This window comes from Ambystoma mexicanum, chromosome 8, assembly GCF_040938575.1.
Source record: "Ambystoma mexicanum isolate Mex_15411 chromosome 8, UKY_AmexF1_1, whole genome shotgun sequence".
NCBI lineage: Eukaryota > Metazoa > Chordata > Amphibia > Caudata > Ambystomatidae > Ambystoma > Ambystoma mexicanum.
The window spans coordinates 1,538,024,016-1,538,044,768 of NC_090929.1; positions in this window are offsets into that span (position 1 = coordinate 1,538,024,016).

Consider the following 20,753-nt stretch of genomic DNA (forward strand, 5'->3'; position numbering starts at 1 on the left):
CACATGTCTGGGTTGCTGTTGGTACTGTTTTTCAGAGGAGAATTGCACAGCGTTTTGTTACTGGACTCCCAAAGTGGATGGGTTCAGACTGATATGAAAATGTATATTTTCTCATCTGTAAAAGGTACAGTGGGCTAAAACATGGTTGTAGACCCTCCTGAGTGGACATCTTCCCACAGAATACGTTATTTGGCCATGCCCACTCTCAGTAGAGGGGCTGCCAGACCTCTTTGTGTATTTTTAGGAACTTTGAGTTCCACCATTAATTACCCAGTGTAATCCCAGATGTGGACACCTTACACACTGTGCTTAGAGAGGCACTGCTTCACCTCACTGATGAGGCTCAACAAGACTGAAGCATGCGTCTGGGGTTGCTGTTGGTGCTCTTGTTCAGAGGAGAACTGCCTTCAATTCCAGTACTGGACTGCCCACGTGGGTGGGACCAAACTGATATGCAAATGGATATTTCTCCCATGTGAAAGTTTCAGTGAGAAAAGGCGTGGTTGTAGACCCTTCTGAGTGGGCACTTTCCCTCTTTGTGCATTTCAAACAAGTGTTTGCATTTGACATAACAAGTTCCTATCATAAACTTGTCTGTGCATCACTTTAAACCCTACCCATTTAAGAATTCTCTGCAAGTGTTTGGACAGAATCCAATGATGAAATATTTCTGGCAATTTATGGACACTTTCTGAATTTACTATTCGCTTCCACTGTTTGCCATTGCTAATGATATCCCAAAATGTGTACCTATTAGTTTTGTATTAGTCTGTACTTAATCACTGTCTCTGCATAATTGCATTGTCTAGCTTCTCTGTTTACAGCATTTCCTCGGCTTACCACTCATACCTTTATCAATTTGACAGATTTAGTGAATAGTTTATGCAAAATGCACGACACATACAAAATAGAATTCACTTGTTACTTCAGTTGCCTATTTGAAACACAGCATAATGATGCGAGAATCCAGCTTTGCACGTAAGAAGAATATTAATATAAAAAAATGAAAACCATACTTTCATTGAGATTTCATTTCATTCTAAGGGTGCTGAGAACCGGGAAACTTGACATTAATTGTGCGTTTTTATTGTTCAGTTGTTGACGTGCATCTGCACACACACACGCAGAGAACCCTCTACATTGCTTTGTTTATATTTTTTACTCTCTAAATCTTGAGGTGCCGAAATCACGTTCACTAATTTCTGATCTGTTATTCAAATATTAGTACATTACAGCCAATTCCAAAACAGAACTAGACTTGCAAATTAGGCACACGTCACTGGAAATGTGTGTATCCCCCAATGAAAGCCCGCCTTGTTGATTTGTAAAGGTGTAGGCAACATTGAGTATCACTCCTCAGGCTGGGATGGCGATGTGGCCTAGTTGAATATTTGGAAAACATCTACCGAATACTGGCTCCCCTACATATACACATTGTGTGAACCTGGATAAATCACTGCATCACTCCTTGGATTAGTTCCCTATCAGCTCAGGTTTGATGATCACCCCAAGTACCGAGTTCTATACAAAGTGAACTGGGCATGTACTTGTAGCCTTGCATTTCTGACTGCTGTGAAGGGGCACACACTCCTCAGTTATTAGGCATAGTAAACCATGTAATCTCATAAAATGAACACCATACTAGATCTCTCTTCAAACAATTGTTTACATTTCTTTTGCACTTCTTGGTGATGTTCCGAACAGCATCATATCTCCATTCAAGTGGGGGTTTCACCTGAGGTGAGTGGCCCTTAATCATTGTTTTTCACCAAAGAAAGCTAACTTGGAGTGCACAGACAAGGATACTAAATCATATGCTCGTCTATTGAGATTGTAGGTTAGAAAAGGATCTGTCTGAAGTTGGAGCAGAGGGGCCAGAAATGCTGCTGTTGTGAGATCTACACTCAGATAACTGTCCTCAATAAGATTTCGATGTTAGGCAGAAACCTGTGTCTGTGCAGTTCCCTTAGGGACCACTGCAAAAGGCATAGGACTACAGGTGTTGGCAGTGAACCCAATTGGCAGCAGTCTGTACCACCCAGATTTACCTGGTAGCTGTGGCTGAGCAGCCAGACTTCTCTCAAGAAGAGTTAGACAGTATATAGAGTATACAAAATAGGTACAGAGATACAGTAGCACAAGCAAACACTGACCAAAGCTTGGGTATACAAATATATAATTATTTATTTAAAAACACACTTGAAAAATACACCAACACTAATATGGTAAGCAAGTTCAAACACTGTCACTATCAATATATTTACATCCCTGATTATTTATTGAACAAGTCTTAGTTAAAACACCACTTATTTTCAGACAGAGGTGAGTGCTTAACCTAAGATGGCAATCCAATAGGTTAATTAAAAAGGGAGGGAAAAAGGCAGAATTAAGAAAATACACAATACCAACACTTTAAGGGAACCAGAGTGGGTCAGAAAAGGCAGAGTCTACTGAGGAGCAAGAAAGTCATAGGCCAGCCAAGAATAGTACTTTAAAGAGTTGTTGCAGATATTTCAAAAAGGGTTGGATCAGTTCAGAAAAAGATAGTTAGCAGGTCCCAAGTCACCCCAGGATAGAAAGTCAAGGATTTACGGGACACCTTGAACAGTCTGCTGCAAGGAGACCAGGCGGGACACAGTACCTGAAATGGTGAGAAAGCTCCAGCGGGGGCAGTTGTTCCCGGCAGCTGATGCACGTCAGTGCTTCTTCCAGGGGAAGAGAAGATCTTGAAGTGGAGGGAAGCTGGAAGTCGTTGCACTGCCAGGGAAGAAACCAGCCGCAGAGTTTCCCAGTTAAAAGGTACTACTCTTTTATTCGCGGTAGTGGTGAATCGTGGCAATCCGGCCGCCAGGGTGCTTGGCACGGGCGATTCGACCACGAGACGATCCAGGAAGGCGAAAAGAGGGCATACTGGTTATCCCCACCAGTTCAGAGGAAGAAGACTCTCCGGGATGAAGATCTTCTCTGTCGTTGGGAAGTGGTGAGACGGTTCCGCAGGGCTCCACCGGTGGTGTCGTCGTTGCAGGTTGGCTCAGCTTCTCCCTCTTTGGATTCTTTGGTCCTGTGGCGACTTCTGAAGTTCCAGTCCCCAAAGCCCTGCTTTTATGCATACAAACCCCATTCATCAGTCCTAGCTGTCACTCAAACATGCTAAGTGGTGAGCCGGGCGGCTCACCACTGGGCCAATCACACAAGAGTGCTACTTGAGTTGCAGAGGCAACTCAGTGCAGGGTGCCTAAATCCCCCTCCCACACATCCTGTAGACCCAGACAGAGTGGCACCACTTTTGGAGGCTTCCGTGCAGAAGCCTGCCAAAAAGTGGAACAAAGGGCTCGACTTGGGTTGGAGTTACAGAGGCGAACACAAACGCCATTTTAAAACCGAGACCTGACAAAAAGACCCAACCGGGGAATAAATATTAAATAAATAACCCGGCGGAATCTTTAACATTGCACCAAAAAAAGTGGTGCGTTTAAAATGAATGGGAAAATCCCATAGGAAATATTCTGGTGGAATATTTCACGTGGTAACCACTGCCACCAGCCAGAAACTCAACGAGGGGGGACTGCACAGTGCCCCCTCGAAAAACAGACCCAGGGGCAATCTAATTACCCCTACCAGTACTTCCACAATATGATGGTTTGTACTGGTTCTGTTCACAATTTAAGACTAGTAAAGTCAATGGTGACTCAACATGCCCTGGGAGACAGTAGTCAGTCCCAGGGTATGGAGTCTATGTTTGGAGGGCACTATGACACCCCTGTGTTACTGCACTGAGGGTGCTGTGTAACACACTTACCAAAAATACATGAAACCCTGTGGAGTAAAAGACCCCATAGCCCATAAAACACATTACAAATTCAAAGGATATCTCAAATCATGTCTAAGAGTGGGAGAAAAAGAATCTCACTCTTAGCAGGAGAAAAAAATAAACCCCAAAAAACCAGCAAAGCTGCTGGGGGACTCACTAGGTTTGGGAAATTAGCCTTAAGAGAGAATTCTCCCTAACACTCGCCCCCCCCCAGACTAAGGGACAGGAGGATTTAATCCACTCCTGGATGAATCTCATACCTCTAGTCGATGACATACATCCTAGAAAGACCATCAGTATTTTGGTGGTGACACCCTGACCTGTGCTCAATGGTGAAATCAAACCCTTGTAGGCAGATTGACCATCTCAATAGTTTTGGATTTTCCCCCTTCATTTGCATCAACCATCTCAAGGGTTGGTGGTCAGTGTGAATGACAAAAGTAGAACCATACAAGTATGGCCTAAACGTCTTCAGTGCCCACACAATAGCAAAACATTCTCTTTCAATTGTTGCCCACCTTGTCTCAGGATCCTTCAGTTTTCTGCTGATGAAGCAAATGGGGTGCTCCCTACCTTTCTCATCCAGTTGGCTAAGGACTGCACCTATACCTACATTAGAAGCATCTGTATGCACAATGAAAGTTTGGTGATAGTCAGGAGCTCTCAATACTGGTGCTTGTCAAAGAGCTTTCTTTAGGATTTCATAGGCCTGATTGCACTTCTCAGTCCATTTGACCTTCTTAGGGAATTTTGGGGAGGAGATTACATTCAGTGGAGAAGCTATGGTCCCATAGTTCTCTATGAAATTCCTGTAATACCCAGTGAGGCCTAGGAAGGCTCTCACCTGGGTTTGAGCAGTAGGCGTTGTCCAATTTTGCACAGCTTCAATTTTACTGAGCAAAGGCCTTATTTCTCCACCTCCTACCTCATGCCCAAGGTAGACCACCGTACTCTGACCAATCTGGCATTTTCTTGCCTTTATGGTCAGATTGGCCTGTCCAAGAGCCTGCAAAACATGTCCTAGGTGGTTAACATACTCTTCCCAGGATTGGCTAAATACTGCAATGTCATCCAAGTATGCCATGCAGAAGTCCTGCATCGCAACCAGAACCTGATTTACCATCCTTTGGAATGTTGCAGGTGCATTTTTCAGTCCAAAAGGCATAACCTTAAATTGGTATAAGCCAACTGGGGTAGGAAATGCAGTTTTCTTCTTGGCATGGTCTGTCAGGGCTATTTGCCAATAGCTTGACGTAAGGTCAAATGTGCTGAGGAACTTGGCTGAACCAAGTCTACCCACCAACTCATCTATCCTTGGCAAAGGGTTGGCATCAGTCTTGGTGACTGCATTAAGAGCTCTATAATCCACACAGAATCTCAATTCTTTGGATCCTGCCTTTGGTACTAACACAACTGGGCTAGACCATGGACTAGTAGAAGGCTCTATTACCCCGAGATCAAGCATCTTCTTGACCTCCCCTTTGATGTGAGTCCTTACATTTTCTGAAATTCTATATCCTCTGCTTTTGCCTGGCGGACAGTCACCAGTGAGTATATCATGCTGGCCCCAAGGGGTCAAGCCTGGTGAAAGTGAGAACAGGGAGGCAAACTGATTTAACATAGATTTGCACTCCTCTTGTTGCTCAGGTGTCAGATTTGAAGAGAGATTTACTCCTTCAATCTTTTCATCCAAGGGTAAGCCGCTGAGGAGATCAGGGAGAGCTTCACTCTCTTCTTCCTCTTCTGTTGTAGCTAGAAGCAAGGCTCCTACTTCAGGCCTGGAGACATATGCCTTTAGTCGGTTGGTGTGGAAGACTCTGGGAGCCTCCTTGGGATTGCCCAAGTCCACCAGATAGTTCACCTCTCCAAGTTTACCCACAACCTTGAAGGCTCCCATTCATTTATCTTGCAAGGCCCTCTGCCTTGTTGGGATCATAACTAGAAGTAGCTGGTCTTGAGTGAACTCAACCATGTTAGCCTTTTGATCATGCTGATGCTTGACCAAAGCTTGCCCAGCTTTCAGGTTATCACTAGCTTCTGCCATCATGTGTGACATTCTCCTCCGGAGACCTATCACATAGTCAGTCACTCTGACTGGCTTGGGGAAGGATCACTCTCCAACCCCTCCTTAATCAGTGCCAATGGACCTCTGACTGGATGCCCATAAAGAAATTCAAAGGGAGAATAACCTACTCCCTCCTGAAGGACTTCTCTATAAGCAAAGAGAAGGCATGGCAGTAGAAGGTCCCACTTTCTTTTAAGGGGATCCTCTAAAGCACCTATCATGCTCTTGATGGTTCTGTTGAACCTTTCAACCAATCTGTTTGTCTGAGGGTGGTAGGCGGTAGAGAACTTGTAAGTAACTCCACAGGTTTTCCACATGGCTTTCATGTAGTGGGACATAACATTTGACCCCCTGTCAGAGATTACTTCCTTAGGAAACCCAACCCTGGTAAAAATACCAAGGAGGGCCTTAGCCACAGCCTGAGCTGTATCAGTCCTCATAGGAATTGCCTCAAGGTATCTAGTAGCATGGGTCTACTACCACAAGGATGAACCTGTTGCCTGAGGAGGTTGGAGGACCAAGGGGACCAACAATGTCAATCCCTACGTTCTCAAATGGGACTCCCACAACTGGGAGAGGCACTAAAGGTGCCACATTCTTGGAACCAACCTTACCAGAAATTTGGCTGGTGTGGCAGCTCTTGCCAAACTTATCTACCTCAGCCCCCATCTTTGGCCAATACAAGTAGAGTGAGAGCCTTTCCTTGATCTTCTTGAAACTCAAGTGACCAGCCAAAGGAATCTCATGGGCCAGTTGCAAGAACTGTTGTCTCTTTTCCTGAGGCACTACGAACCGCTTGTAGTCTCCAGGTGCAGACTCAGTCAGTTCACTGTAGAAGAGGACATCTTCCCAGTGCAACCTATACTTCCCAGGCTCTTGCCCATCAGCCTGAGAAGCTGCCTGTTGGCGAAGACCTTCCAGAGTTGGACATTCTCTCTCTCCCTTACTGAAGGCTGCCCTGTTGGGTCCACCTTCTGCCAGTAAAGACTGCAGCTCAGGATGGTCAACAGGATGCAGATCTCCAATGAGTATTTGGCCTTCCACTAACTCTTCTTCAGAGTCTAGCTCAACCATACAGGGTTGTACCTCCCTCTCAGCCTCAGCTGGAGGTGGAGTTACAGGTGTAACTTTGGACAACCTAGGGGAAGTCCTTGTTGGAAGTACTGGAGTGCTTGCTGCTGGCTGTTTCCTAGAAGTCTTGGGTTTCCCCTTTGCTTCTTGTTGTTCAGAGATAGCAAGTTGTAACTCCAGTGGAGTAGGATTGATATCCTTCTTCATCATCTCCTTGGGAGTACCTCTCATGGCTCTCTCCCTTGCAGGTCTGGTGAGCTCCTGTAACATTTTACTAGGAGGTCGGGGGGTATGTGACACTACTCCAAGAGTCTTCAGGTCATTTCCCAACAGAACCCTTCCTGGTACCTCACTTTGTATGCTGACAGGTATCTTCACAGTCATGTCATTACACTGGATGAGAACTGGTAACTGGGGAAGCATCTGCACAGGCCCTCCGGCTAACTTGGTGAGGCGTTTGGGTGCCTTAGCAACATCCTCTGCCTGAAAAAAATGATTTATCCACCATGGTTATGCTAGCCCCAGTGTCCCCAATGACAGGAGTCTTCTGACCATCCACATGGACACTGTCCTTATAATACTCTTTAGTATTATCCGGGATAGAATTATATACATCTAAATTCTGTTGTTCCCACAACCCCAGAGACACTAAAGAAACACTAGCTGAGGCTCCAATGGGTTCATCAGCTAGTAACAGAAAGTTTCCACTGGCCATCTGTACTTCTTCCTCCAGAGCGAAGGCTAAGGAGGCAGTGCGGACCCCTGAAGGTTGACCCTTGCATCTGGGATCGCCTTTCACATGGTCAGGCGAGCTACAAACATAGCATTTACCAACTGCTTTCTGGAATGGTGGCTTGCTCTGACCTCCTTCTGGTTTGGCACCAGAAGGTACACTAGCCTGGTTCGGTTTCCCTTGTGGCTTACCCTTATTGTTTTGTTTGGGCCCTCTTTAGGATTGGAATTATTAGAATTCTCTTTGGAGTCCTTTTTAGGCTGTTTCCTCTCATCCTTTTTCTGAGTTACCCCAGAGTCCTTGTGAGTAGCCCTTTGGCAACCCACAAGTCAGCAGCCTTAGCTAGTTTTCTGGAATCTAATTCCTTTGAGACAGCCAAGTGCTGTCTGATCTCAGGAGAGCAGGCCACATAAATTGACTCCAACATCACAGGATTCTTCATTCCCTCATAAGTGTTCACCTTGTAACCCTTAATCCATCCCTCTAAGTTCTTCAAACTTTCACTCACCCAGGTAGCCCAAGGGGTACAATCATGCTTTTTGAGGGTCCTAAACCTCTTAAGGTACTGGGAAGGGGTCTTCCCAAATCTAGCTATCAAATCTAGCTTCACACATTCATAATCCTTCTTATCCTCCTCCCCCAACTCCATTACAGCATCACTTGCAACAAGGGGGAGCCTAGAGAACAACCATGAAAGTAACTCATTTCCTGTGATGTTCTGGAGCCCATGATTATACTCAATCAAACTCAACCAATCCAACACATCCAACTTAGGCTCATACATACCCACAAGCTATTTAGGCATCTGGGGTCTTTTGGGAATGGAACTCCTAGAGGATCCGGAGAGAGAAGTATTTTCAACAGACAATTTCTTCATCTCTAACTCATGCTTGATCTCCATTTCCCTGAGCCTTAGTTCTTGATTCAGTTCTTGGTGTCTTTGTTCTGCTTGAATATTAAGTTTCTTAAACTCCAATTCTAGTTTCATTTTCTCTAGTTCCAGATATTGAGGACTAAATGTGGGACCTGGCAAAGGTCCAGTAGGTACAGCTGGCAGAGCAGGTAGAGGCCTTGGAGGGACACCTACATCATCCTCACCTTCCTCTTCTGGTTCTGACTCAAGATTATCAATACTTGGATCAATATCTATCTCATTATTGTTATCTACATTTGCTGGAGTGGTAGGTTCCTCTGAACCACCATCCAAACTTTGGTTTGCTAACAACCTTTCTATTAGCTTCATTTTCTTGCCTTTAGTAAGGAGATTCTTATGCTTACAGAGAACTCTTAAACAATCAGCAGTTTTTGTAGCAAGGGACTCTTGACTATAACTTTCCATAGTTGACAGGTTAGAAAAGAAACTTTTTAGTGCTAAGCTTTGTGGTTAGTTGCACTAAGGTATCTATAAACACACTAAAATGTATACTCAATACAAATCCCACCGCTGTACAACAGTGTTAGTCAGAAACCTGTTCAGTTCCCTTAGGGACCACTGCAAAAGGCTTAGGACTACAGGTGTTGGCAGTAAACCCAATTGGTAGCAGTCTGTACCACCCATATTTACCTGGTAGCTGTGGCTTAGCAGCCAGACTTCTCTCAAGAAGAGTTAGACAGTATATAGAGTATACAAAATAGGTACAGAGATACAGTAGCACAAGCAAACACTGACGAGAGCTTGGGTATAAAAGTATATAATTATTTATTTAAAAACACACTTGTAAAATACACTAACACTAATATGGCAAGCAAGTTAAAACACTGTCACTATCAATATATATACATCCCTGATTACATATTGAACAAGTCTTAGTTAAAACACCACTTATTTTCAGCCAGAGGTGAACGCTTAACCTAAGATGGCACTCCAATAATTAATTAAAAAGGGAGGGAAAAAGGCAGAATTAGGAAAATACACAATACCAACACTTTAAGGGAAGCAGAGTGAGTCAGAAAAGGCAGCGTCTACTGAGGAGCAAGAAAGTCATAGGCCAGGAGAGAGCAAGGCGGAATGTGTCCAAGATCACACAGTTGAATAGTACTTTAAAGAGTCGTTGCAGATAGTTCAAAAAGGGTTGGATCAGTTCAGAAAAAGTTTGTTAGTAGGTCCCAAGTCACCCCAGGATAGAAAGTCAAGGATTTATGAGACATCTTGAACAGTCTGTTGCAAGGGAGTCCAGGCGGGATACAGTACCTGAAATGGTGAAAAAGCTCCCGCGGGGGCAGTTGTTCCTGCAGCGTATGCAAGTCGGTGCTTCGTCCAGGGGAAAAGAAGATCCCGATGTTGAGGAAAGCTGGAGGTTGTTGCACTGCCAGGGAAGAAACCAGCCGAGGAGTTTCCCAGTTAAAAGGTACTACCCTTTAATTCGCGGTAGTGGTGAAGCGTGGCTATCTGGCCACCGGGTTGCCTGGCACGGGCGATTCGACCACGAGACGATCCAGGAAGGTGAAAAGAGGGCAAACTGGTTATCCCCACCAGTTCAGAGGAAGAAGACTCTCCGGGATGAAGATCTTCTCTGTCGTTGGGAAGTGGTGAGACGGTTCAGCAGGGCTCCACCGGTGGTGTCGTCGTTGCAGGTCTGCTCAGCTTCTCCCTCTTCGGATTCTTTGGTCCTGTGGCGACTTCTGGAGTTCCAGTCCCCAAAGCCCTGCTTTTATGCAGAAAACCCCCATTCATCAGTTCTAGCTGTCACTCAAACATAATAAGTGGTGAGCCGGGCGGCTCACCACTGGGCCAATCACACAAGAGGGTGACTTGAGTTGCCGAGGCAAGTCAGTCCAGGGTGCCTAAACCCCTCTCCCACACATCCTGTAGACCCAGACAGAGTGGCACCACTTTTGGAGGCTTCTGTGCAGAAGCTTGCCAAAAAGTGGAACAAAGGGCTCGACTTCAGTTGTGGTTACAGAGGCGAACACAAACGCCATTTTAAAACCGAGTCCTGGCAAAAAGACCCAACCGGGGAATAAATATTAAATAAATAACCCGGCGGTATCTCTAACGTTGAACCAAAAAAAGTGGTGCGTTTGAAATGAATGGGAAAATCCCATAGGAAATATTCCAGTGGAATATTTTGCATGGTAACCACTGCCACCAGCCAGAAACTCGATGAGGGGGGACTGCACAGTGCCCCCTCGAAAAACAGACCCAGGGGCAATCTAATTACCCCTACCAGTACTTCCACAATATGATGTTTTGTACTGGTTCTGTTCACAATTTAAGACTAGTAAAGTCAATGGTGACTTTACATGCCTTGGGTGACAGTAGTCAGTCCCAGGGTATGGAGTCTATGTTTGGGGGTCACTATGACACCCCTGTGTTACTGCACTGAGGGTGCTGTGTAACACACTTACCAAAAATACATGAAACCCTATGGAGTAAAAGACCCCATAGCCCATAAAACACATTCCAAAGTCAAAGGATATCTCAAATCATTTATAAGAGTGGGAGAAAAAGAGTCTCACTCTTAGCAGGAGAAAAAAATAAACCCCAAAAATCCAGCAAAGCTGCTGGTGGACTCACCAGGTTTGGGAAATTAGCCTTAACGGAGAATTCTCCCTAACACTTGACATGCCCTTCACCAAACGATTACAAATAACAATGGTCTGTGGCAGGGAGGGGCCTCAGTTCCCATTTTATTTATTATGTTTTGTCAAACCTTCCCAAAGCAGCTTAACGTTTTTTTTTCTCCTCAAATATTTGGGCCCTTCGTTGAACTCCTCATGCCCAGTCACTGTCATTGACATTTGTAATATTGTCTCAAACATGATGAACCCTTTGAAGTGGTACTATATCATGCTCTCAAAAAGCCATCACAGACATATCTATTTCTTTTACCCCACAGCTGATACATCTAACAGTAAACTAACGACACCCTTCTATTCTTACTCTCTCACTACAGTGTGGTGCTAAATGCAAACTCCAGTGACCATGTGCAATGTTTTAGCCATACCCAACATGTCATATTATCAACTGTCCTGCAGGGTAGGCATTTAAGGTCTCATTACAAGGTCAACGGTGCAAGAAAAATTGTCAGGAATTCAGCAGAAATTCTTTCACTGCCTCATTACCACCACATTCCCACACAGCCAAACTATGAGATTGGCAGTGGGGTGGAGGATTCATCCCCAGCACATACTTGTAGGTGAATCTGCCACCATATCACCAATTTCCGGCAGAGCTACTGCGACAGAACACTATGGAGACCTATGGACTCCAAAAATGGGCATTTACACCACCATACTGCCACTTGTAATCCTGTGGTAAACCCACAGGACCAAGTGGTAGAAACCGTTATTGATTTTGGCAGTAGCTCAGCAGCATACTGGCAAACTACTTCCAAACTCGTAATGCGAGCCTAAGTGATGACATATTGTGCCCGGTTCAAGCTTCCATACAGTGGTCTGTCCTTTCCCTTTCGTAGGTGAGGACTGGTAATGAGGATGATCAGACGCTCAACTATGAAAGGAGGGATCAGCACTTTAAGCTGGGTTGAACCTCTCTGTGAGTGCTATACCTTTTTGCATTATATATATATTACAGGGTCTGCGGTAGCGACCCGATAGTTATGGTTACGTTGTCGTTCCCATAGGAAGAGCAGTTTTTGAGTGGCTTTTAACTTTGTCACTGTTTGAAAAATTCTCATGAAACTATGCAAAGAAAAATGTATAGATCCGCCTTTTTGCAGCATTTCGTATCGTCTCGTCAAGGGGGACAAACATATAGGAGGAAACATTTGGAATAAGTGTAGACATGAATGGAAACACATTTTGCTTGCTGCTAAAGCACAAAACACTGGAAAGATTTGCACCAAATTTGTACGAGGAGCACCAAATGGTTCTTTTGTAAATTTGGTGTAAATCCGTTCAGTAGATTTTTGAGAAATGGTCAAATTGTAGGGGAAACACAAATCTGTAATATCTCCATCTCGTCCGCAGACTCACTTGTGATTTGGTGTCCGCGGATGCCTTTTGACCAATCAGAGAGCTGCTTAACATTTGCAGACATCCTTATGCATCAAATGATTGGTCAATTGAACAACGTGAGGAGCGTCAGAAGTTTTGAAATGGATACCATGTTGGATCTGTGACCGTGTTGGTAGTCCGCAGACATCTGACAGGGGATGACGCCCCCACAATCAGGCAAATTCTGGTGCATATTTTAGTCATACGTATATTACAGCAAGTATGAAGCTATATCCAGACTGCACATAAATGGAAATTAACACATATGGGCATAAACTGATCTCTAGTTGATACACGAAAGGTGCAACATCTATAATATCCCATGTTGTCTGTATAGATTTTAGAGCAGATTCTGTGGGCAGCACTGTGCAAGTGGGCAGATCTGGAACCACCCACAGACATATTCTCACCTGATATTAGAGCCTCGTATATGGTGCATCAAAAATAGTTTTTTCTTTCTAAGAACCAGTGCCTTGCCCAGACTGCATTTACTAAGGTATTATTTGGACTTTTCTGAGATGCGGGATGGGAATGGTAGACAATGCTGGATCAGAAGAATTTCAAATGTTTTTGCACATGGCATATGAGTATTATTTATATACTAACAACAAGATTTGGGGGGTAATTCATAGATTCTCGTGCAGCAGTAGCACACGCGGCTGGTGCAGAGAGGGAGCGTGTGCCAGTGTACGCCAGACGCTTGCGCTAAATGCCATGTACACGCACTGTGTACTCATGGATTTCCCAAGCCATTTTCAGCCGTGGCGCAACAAACATCCAGCAGCACCAGTTACGCCCCTAACACCGCCGCTTGCGCCAAAAACAGCTGCACAAATCCACAATATGGAGCAAAGGCAAGTGGACCAGCATACAGCCCCCCAACAACGAAATTGTGCTAAAAGTGCTTGCGTACCCCGCTTGCGGCCGCCAAACTGCATGTAAAATTCCTTGCGCACCCCTCAGAATACGGGTATGCATATTCCACGGGGTGCACAAGGAATTTTTACACACGATTTGGCTGGTGCAAGCAGGGTACGTGTATTCCGAGGGGTGCGTGAGGAGTTTTACATATGATATGGCTGGTGCGAGCAGGGTACACGTATTCCGAGGGGTGCGTGAGGAGTTTTACACATGATTTGACTGGCGTGAGCGTGGTACGCGTAGTCCGATGGGTGCGTGAGGAGTTTTACACGCAATTCGGCTGGTGCGAGCGGGGTACGCAAGGAGTTTTACACACAATTTAGCTGGTGTGAGCGGGGTACACGTATTCTGAGGGGTGCGCAAGGAGTTTTGCATGCTATTTGGCTAGCGCAAGTGGGGTATGCGTATTTCAAGGGGTGCGCAAGGAGTTTTACAAGCGATTTTGCTGGCGTGAGCGGGGTACGCGTTCCTCACGCACCCCTCGGAATACGCGTATCCCACTCAAGCCAGGCAAATTGCGTGTGAAACTCCTCACGCACCCATCGGAATACGCGTATCCCGCTTAAGCCAGCCAAATCCTGTGTAAACACCTCACACACCTCTCGGAATACGCATACCCCACTCACGACAGCCAAATCGTGTGTAAAACAGGTTGCGCACACCTTGGAATACGGGTACCCCACTTGCGCAAGCCAAATCGCAAGTAAAACACCTCACGCACTCCTCAGAATACACGTACCACGCGCGCGCCATTGAAATTGCGTGAAAAAGGCTGCGCATGCTTGGATCGCCCGCAAAGACATCCCGAAAACAGCCCACACCACAACGGACCCCCCCAACACCCAGCAGGCAGCCCACACCACAACTGACCCCCCAACACCTGTGCACAGGCCAGCAGGCAGCCCACACCACAAAGGATCCCCCAACACCTGTGCACATGCCAGCAGGCAGCCCACACCACAACAACACGCCCATCACCTGTGACCATGGCAGCAGGCAGCCCACACCACAACAGACCTCCCCAACCAGCCATGACCATGGCAGCAGGCAGCCCACACCACAACGGATGCCACCAACTACCTGCACACCTGCCAGCAGATAGCCCACACCACAACGGACCCCCAACCACCCGTTATCATGGCAGCAGGCAGTCCACACCACAACAGACCCCCCCAACCACCCATGACCATGGCAGCAGTCAGCCCAAAACACAACGGACCCCCCAACCACCCAGCAGATGCCATCAGGCAGCCCACATCACAATGGACACCCAACCACCCGTGTACATGCCAGCAGGCAGCCCACACCACAACAGACACCCCCAATCACCCGTGCACATACCAACAGTTAGCCCACACCACAACGGACACCCCCAACACCCGTGACCATGGCACCAGGCAGCCCGTACCACAACGGACCCCCCAACCACCCATGCACATGCCAGCAGGCAGCCCACACCACAACGGACCCCTCAAACACCCATGCCCCTTGCCAGCAGGCAGCCACACCACAATGGACACCCCCAACCACCTGTGACCATGGCAGCAGGCAGCCCACACCACAACGGACCCCCCAACCACCCGTGACCATGGAAGCAGGCATGCCTTGAATCATGCCCCCCCCAGGCCCAGACTCATGTGGCCCCCCACCCCACCCCCAGTGACGGCAACCTGCCAGCAGGCTCCGACTCATGTGGCCCCCACCCCCTGTGACGGCAACCTGCCAGCAGGTCCCGACTCATATGGCCACCCACCCCACCCACAGTGACGGCAACCTGCCAGCAGGCCCATACTCATGTCCCAACCAAACACATGGTTATTACATAAAACCATGTATCAAATATCCCCCAAAATGGCTCCACCTACTGCCCCCCATGCTACTCCATACCCTTCCATTGCCCCACCTCACAGTACTGGCCCCATGGCATGCCATACCCAGAAGCACACATGCATGCATGCATATAAATGCACAACATAGCCACACAGCACTGACACATGCCTGAGCCAGTGGCGAATGACACATGCAACAAACAAATGTGAGCACACAACACTGTGATTGGACCAAATTAAAATGTATTGTGAAATCAGAAACTACACCTTACAAAAATCAAAAATGCAAATAAAAATGCAATCAACTGAAAAATGAAATGGCAAATCCAAATGAAGCACAAAATCAAAAATATCCAAGTAAATGATGAAAATACACTTCCACAAAGTATAAGCAAGTCAATTCCAAATAGTAATAAAAAAAAAGGAAACCCATTACCTCATGAGAAAGAAAAAAATAAAAAAACAATCCACACAAGTCCAACTATGTACACAAACTGTCAAAGGGTCCATGATCCCAAACTGCAGACCTGTCCAAAAAACTACCTACAAAAAAGAACTATATACACAAGAGTGGAGCAATGTCCATGTCCTCAAAAAAAAAAAAAAAAAACAGAAAGGAAACTTAACACTAAGGAACTATTTACAGTGGCGACCGGCTAGTCCTACGGCTCACTTCTTGATGTTAATGTCTTTGGTCAGGGCATCATCGAACTCAATGTTGATGTCCCAGAGGCGGGCCTGGGATGTGGCCTTGAGGGCTCGCAGGGAGGTCACCATGGTCTCCACCAACTCCCTGCAAGTCTCCTCAAGGAACGCTGCCCGCCTCAATGCCCGGTGCATGGAGTTCTGCGCCCTGACCATTGTGAGCCGTGCCCTCTCCGCCCGCCCCCGCTCTGCATCTATCTGCTGGCCCAACCACTGCCACATGGAAGACACACGTAGTCCAGGGTCCTCAAGCCCATCGACTGATGTCTGCCCCTGTGATGTAGATGGCCCCAAGGCCTGACGCTTCCCACCTCGAGCCTGCCGCCACCTTAATGCCAACTGCCTCTGCAACCACAATGGCCTCCGGGACAATGGAATCCCCCGGTGCCGCCGTGCTTGTGCCCTGCTCGCAGGTGCCTGCACATCCTCCATTGGCAGGGGTCCAGTTGTTGGGGTGACCACCTCTGCTGGTCCTCCGACTCCCGACTGTGGCAGGGATGTGTTCTCCACCAGCCTGGCCTTGGTGGATGGGGCAGATCCACAGGGTGCCTAGGTGAGACATGGGTGGGAAGACGGCACGAAGAACGACTGGTGCATAGGGTGTGCAGATGAGGAGGGGGTCGCAAGAGCATCCAGAACATGGAGGAACACTGTGGCCACACAGATGTCCGAAATGATGTGCGTTGTCCTGCATGGAACCACGCACATCATCCTGAATAACCTGTGTGCGCAACGCGACGTAGACTAGGACATGCTCAACCCTGTCATGGATTGCCTCATCCGCAGGTAGAGGAGGGTAGAGGGAGGTCAGTTGACATAGACACATCCCCTACCTGCGAACAGGCCTGGACAGAGGTATCCCTGCTGGTGCAGGATGATGCAGTCACAGGATCTGGGACAGGATTACACACAGGCACCTCCACGACAACCTGTGCTGCCTCCTGCCCCTGCCCCTGGACTGCACCACTTGCACCAGTGGAACCACCCACTCCAGTCCCCATGCGTGGGTCTGATACGGCCTCCTCCTCAACCACACCACCCACCAACCTGGATGACTCTGTGCGGTCTTCCGTAGTATGCCCATGTGGGGGCTCACCTGCCCCTTCATCTGCTGAGGAGTCCACATCCAACCTTGGCCTCTTTGACCTCGACTCCACACCTGCGGCAATGGACGCAGCACCAGTCCCTTCACTCCCAGAAGATATTATTACCTGGGAGCGGGGCAGGGCCTTGAGTCTCTGGCTGGCAGTGGCATCCCTGCTGCTGGGCTCCACAGCGCCGTCTCCGCCCTCTTCATCAGTTGACCCTGCAGACAGGCAGAGACAGAACACAGGCATCAGGACATGTACAATGGTCTGCTAGACACATGACTATAGCACATGAGTGGCAGTGTCAAACATCACAGATGGCATCACACTCCCCATCACTCAGGTCAATTGAACCCACACACATGCACAAACAAGCAGAGAATGTCCAACAGGCATCTGCATCCATTCACATGGAATTGCATGAACATCCTAAGGGTGGCATGATGTCACATGCATCATGGAGCATGCCATTCACAAGCACACATGCCACCTGACAGACATGCATCTGGCTATCTCTACCTCCTGTCACAGGGCAATCATCGTCCACTATGTCACATCTGCCAATCGGGTACCTGCATGTCCGTGTCACATGCCTCCATGGCATCTCAGAGTCACTCACACACCAAACAGACACACACACATGTACACCATGCACGTTAATGAAGGTGGGACGAGCATCCATGTGTCACACCCCAAACATGGCTGAGTCCACACACAGGCATGCAAACATGTGCATCTTCACATGCAGTTGTGCATCATGCATCGGAACACATACACCATTGATGTGCAGCACACATGACTGGACTCACATGCAGCACGGTCATGTCCCTGCACATACACATCCATACATGGGCCATGTCAGACCTATGTCCAAGCTGCACACTCGTGCCACACCTCAATATGCACTGTGTCGAATGAGAATGCATGGACACTAACCGCTCCACTCCAGATGGGTCTGCCTCTCGAGGACCTGGAGGTGAAGCACTGGGTGAATGCGCACCAGGACCCCCATCTGGTCGGTGGTAAGCAGGACCCGGTGCCCCACTGCATCCACTGCATCCAAGAGGTGACGGGCCTTCCTGAGGGTCCTGGACTTGACGTCCTCCCAGCGCTTATGGACGTGTTTCAAGTCACAGGGTGCAACCCCCTCTGCATTGGTGGCACCCACGATGTCCAACCAGATCCTCTCCCATCCATCCTTGTTGGCACGTGCTTGACCGAAGAGGGCATCATAATGCCCCAAGACTTGATCCACCAGGATGCCAACTTCTTTTGTGTTGAAACTGGCAGCCCTCTGCCTCCCTGCTGAGGGATCGCCACTGGTCCCAGATGGTGTTTGGCCCGACATGGCAACCCCTGAGGAAGATGTGGGTGGGCAACTGGGTCCTGGGGCTGGGCTGTGGAGTGATGGAACACCAGTCGGGAGTCTTCTGTTCCAGCAGGGTTGGTCACAGCAACTGGACCCCTGGTGATGTCTGATGTGCAGGCACCTAATTGCAGGGCACGTTGGCAGCAGGCAGTTTGGCAGCAGCAGATGGCTCGTAGGAGGCTGCTCGGGGCTTCGGACAAAGGTAAATGGCCTTCTGGGCAGGAGCATGGTCTTCTGTGTGTTGTCGCATGACCAGCTTGATGCAGAGTGACTCGGCATGTGAAAAATCAGCACATGTGCGCGTAATTCAAGGAAAGGCACATAGCGCATAAGCGCATAAGTGATGTGGTGCGCATAGGCGTTGCTATGCGCACAGGTTAAAGGTCTACGTAGCATGTCATTTTCCTGTACATGCTTTTTGTGGAGAGCGAGCATGTGATTCTTTTACTTCTTGCGGGTTGACATGCGATTACTTCACAACGGTTTCAGTGCTTACTCCTTGTTTACTGCGGCAGAGCTCACTTCCTGTTTTGGCAGGGGTGTTGCCAACGCGTGTGTTTTCTCCATACATTTTCCAGGCAGCCGGTGAGTTGCACATGTATTTTTCCACTGTGGTTGCCCCCGTGTGTCATGTACCCATTCAGAGTTCATTGTAGCCTGCGTGTTCCACGCGTATGCATTTTTTGTGTTTCTGGGTACCACAGCGTACTAAGGGTCCTTAATTCCATGCACGTGGGCTACCGAGGGGTGGCATGCACATTTGATTTTGTTTTTGGGGTGCCTGAGCATTGCGTCACCCATAACTTTTCCCCAGGGGCCACAGACGGCCTTGCAGGAGCATAGAGGTACCTATTCCATCTAGTACCCTGCCCTTTCACCCCAATTGCCCAGGACAATTGTTTTCTGCAACTCCCATTCGCACAACTTCAGTGCCATGGTTGGGAGGCGCCCAAGTGGTAAGGGAGGCAAAGGTGGCCAACCTCCAAGAGGTGTCTCTGGTAGGGGACGTGGCCAGGATGACCAGGGTGGTCAAGGTGGCAGCAGTGGGCAATGTGGGCAGGGTGGCCCACGAGGGCAGTGTGTCCAGGACCATTCAGGGACAACTATGCCCCCCCCAGTGGGTCAGGGAGATGCAGCTGACACATCCCAGCTCAGGCCCTGCTAGCCGGTCACGAAGTCCAAGCCACGTGTGATGGTGAAAGTTGCTGTCACCAGGCCACTAGGATTTGGGGCAGCAATGTCATCTGCTGCCCGGAACAGCCAGGATGTGGAGGCTGCAGGGGGAGCTGCAGCTGACACCACTCCAGCTGTGAGTCACTCAGCCGGGTCAATGCTGGTCCCTGCCCCTCACAACAAGGCAGTTGTTCTGCTTGATCCTGGCAGCAGCACCCAGCAGCCAAAGCCTGCAGTGAGACTGTTGCTCATCTTGCCATTGCCTGCTTCTAGTGGGCAGTCCACCTGCGCTTCAGCCCCTACAGACCGGAGCGGCATAAGCCACTTAGGGTCTGCACCACCTCTCAAGAGGAAGAAGCGTGCTCTTGTGGAACAGGCTGAGACCCCAGACACGGCTCGCCCCTCCGGCATGTCACGGAAGCGTAGTATCAATAATTTGGAACTGGACACACTTGTGGGCTACGTGTCGGAACATGGCAGTGACATGCTGGTGACGGCAGGGTGCAAGACTACGCCTGCTCAGCATAGGTCCCACTGGCAGTGCATCGCGGACCACATTAGTTCCTTGAGATTTGTGAAGCGCACAGCTGATGATTGCTCAAAGCGTTGGAATGACCTCATATGCTGAGCAAAAAACAAGATGGCTTCTAATTAAGCCTCTACTCTGGTGACTGGCAGTGGGTCACCACCAGAAGAGGATGAACTCACAGAACATGAGGCAATCGCTGGAGGGTTCATCGCAGAGGATCAGATCCAAGGTGTGGGAGACCTCACAGATCTTGAGACAATGTACCTTGAGTGCCGATGCGTGTGTGTCCAGACCATGTGCATGTTGCTTGGGTAATGTGTTGTGATCGAGTGCCAGGTCAGGCTGTGTAGTCATAACTGCGATATGTGACCCATGCAGTGCCTCCAAGCCATCCACCGCCCTTGGGTTTGGGGTTTACTGTATCTCTCCTAACAACTGCAAACACTATGCACATGATGACTGCACATGCCCTTAAACTGCCATCATGCCACGGCATTGTT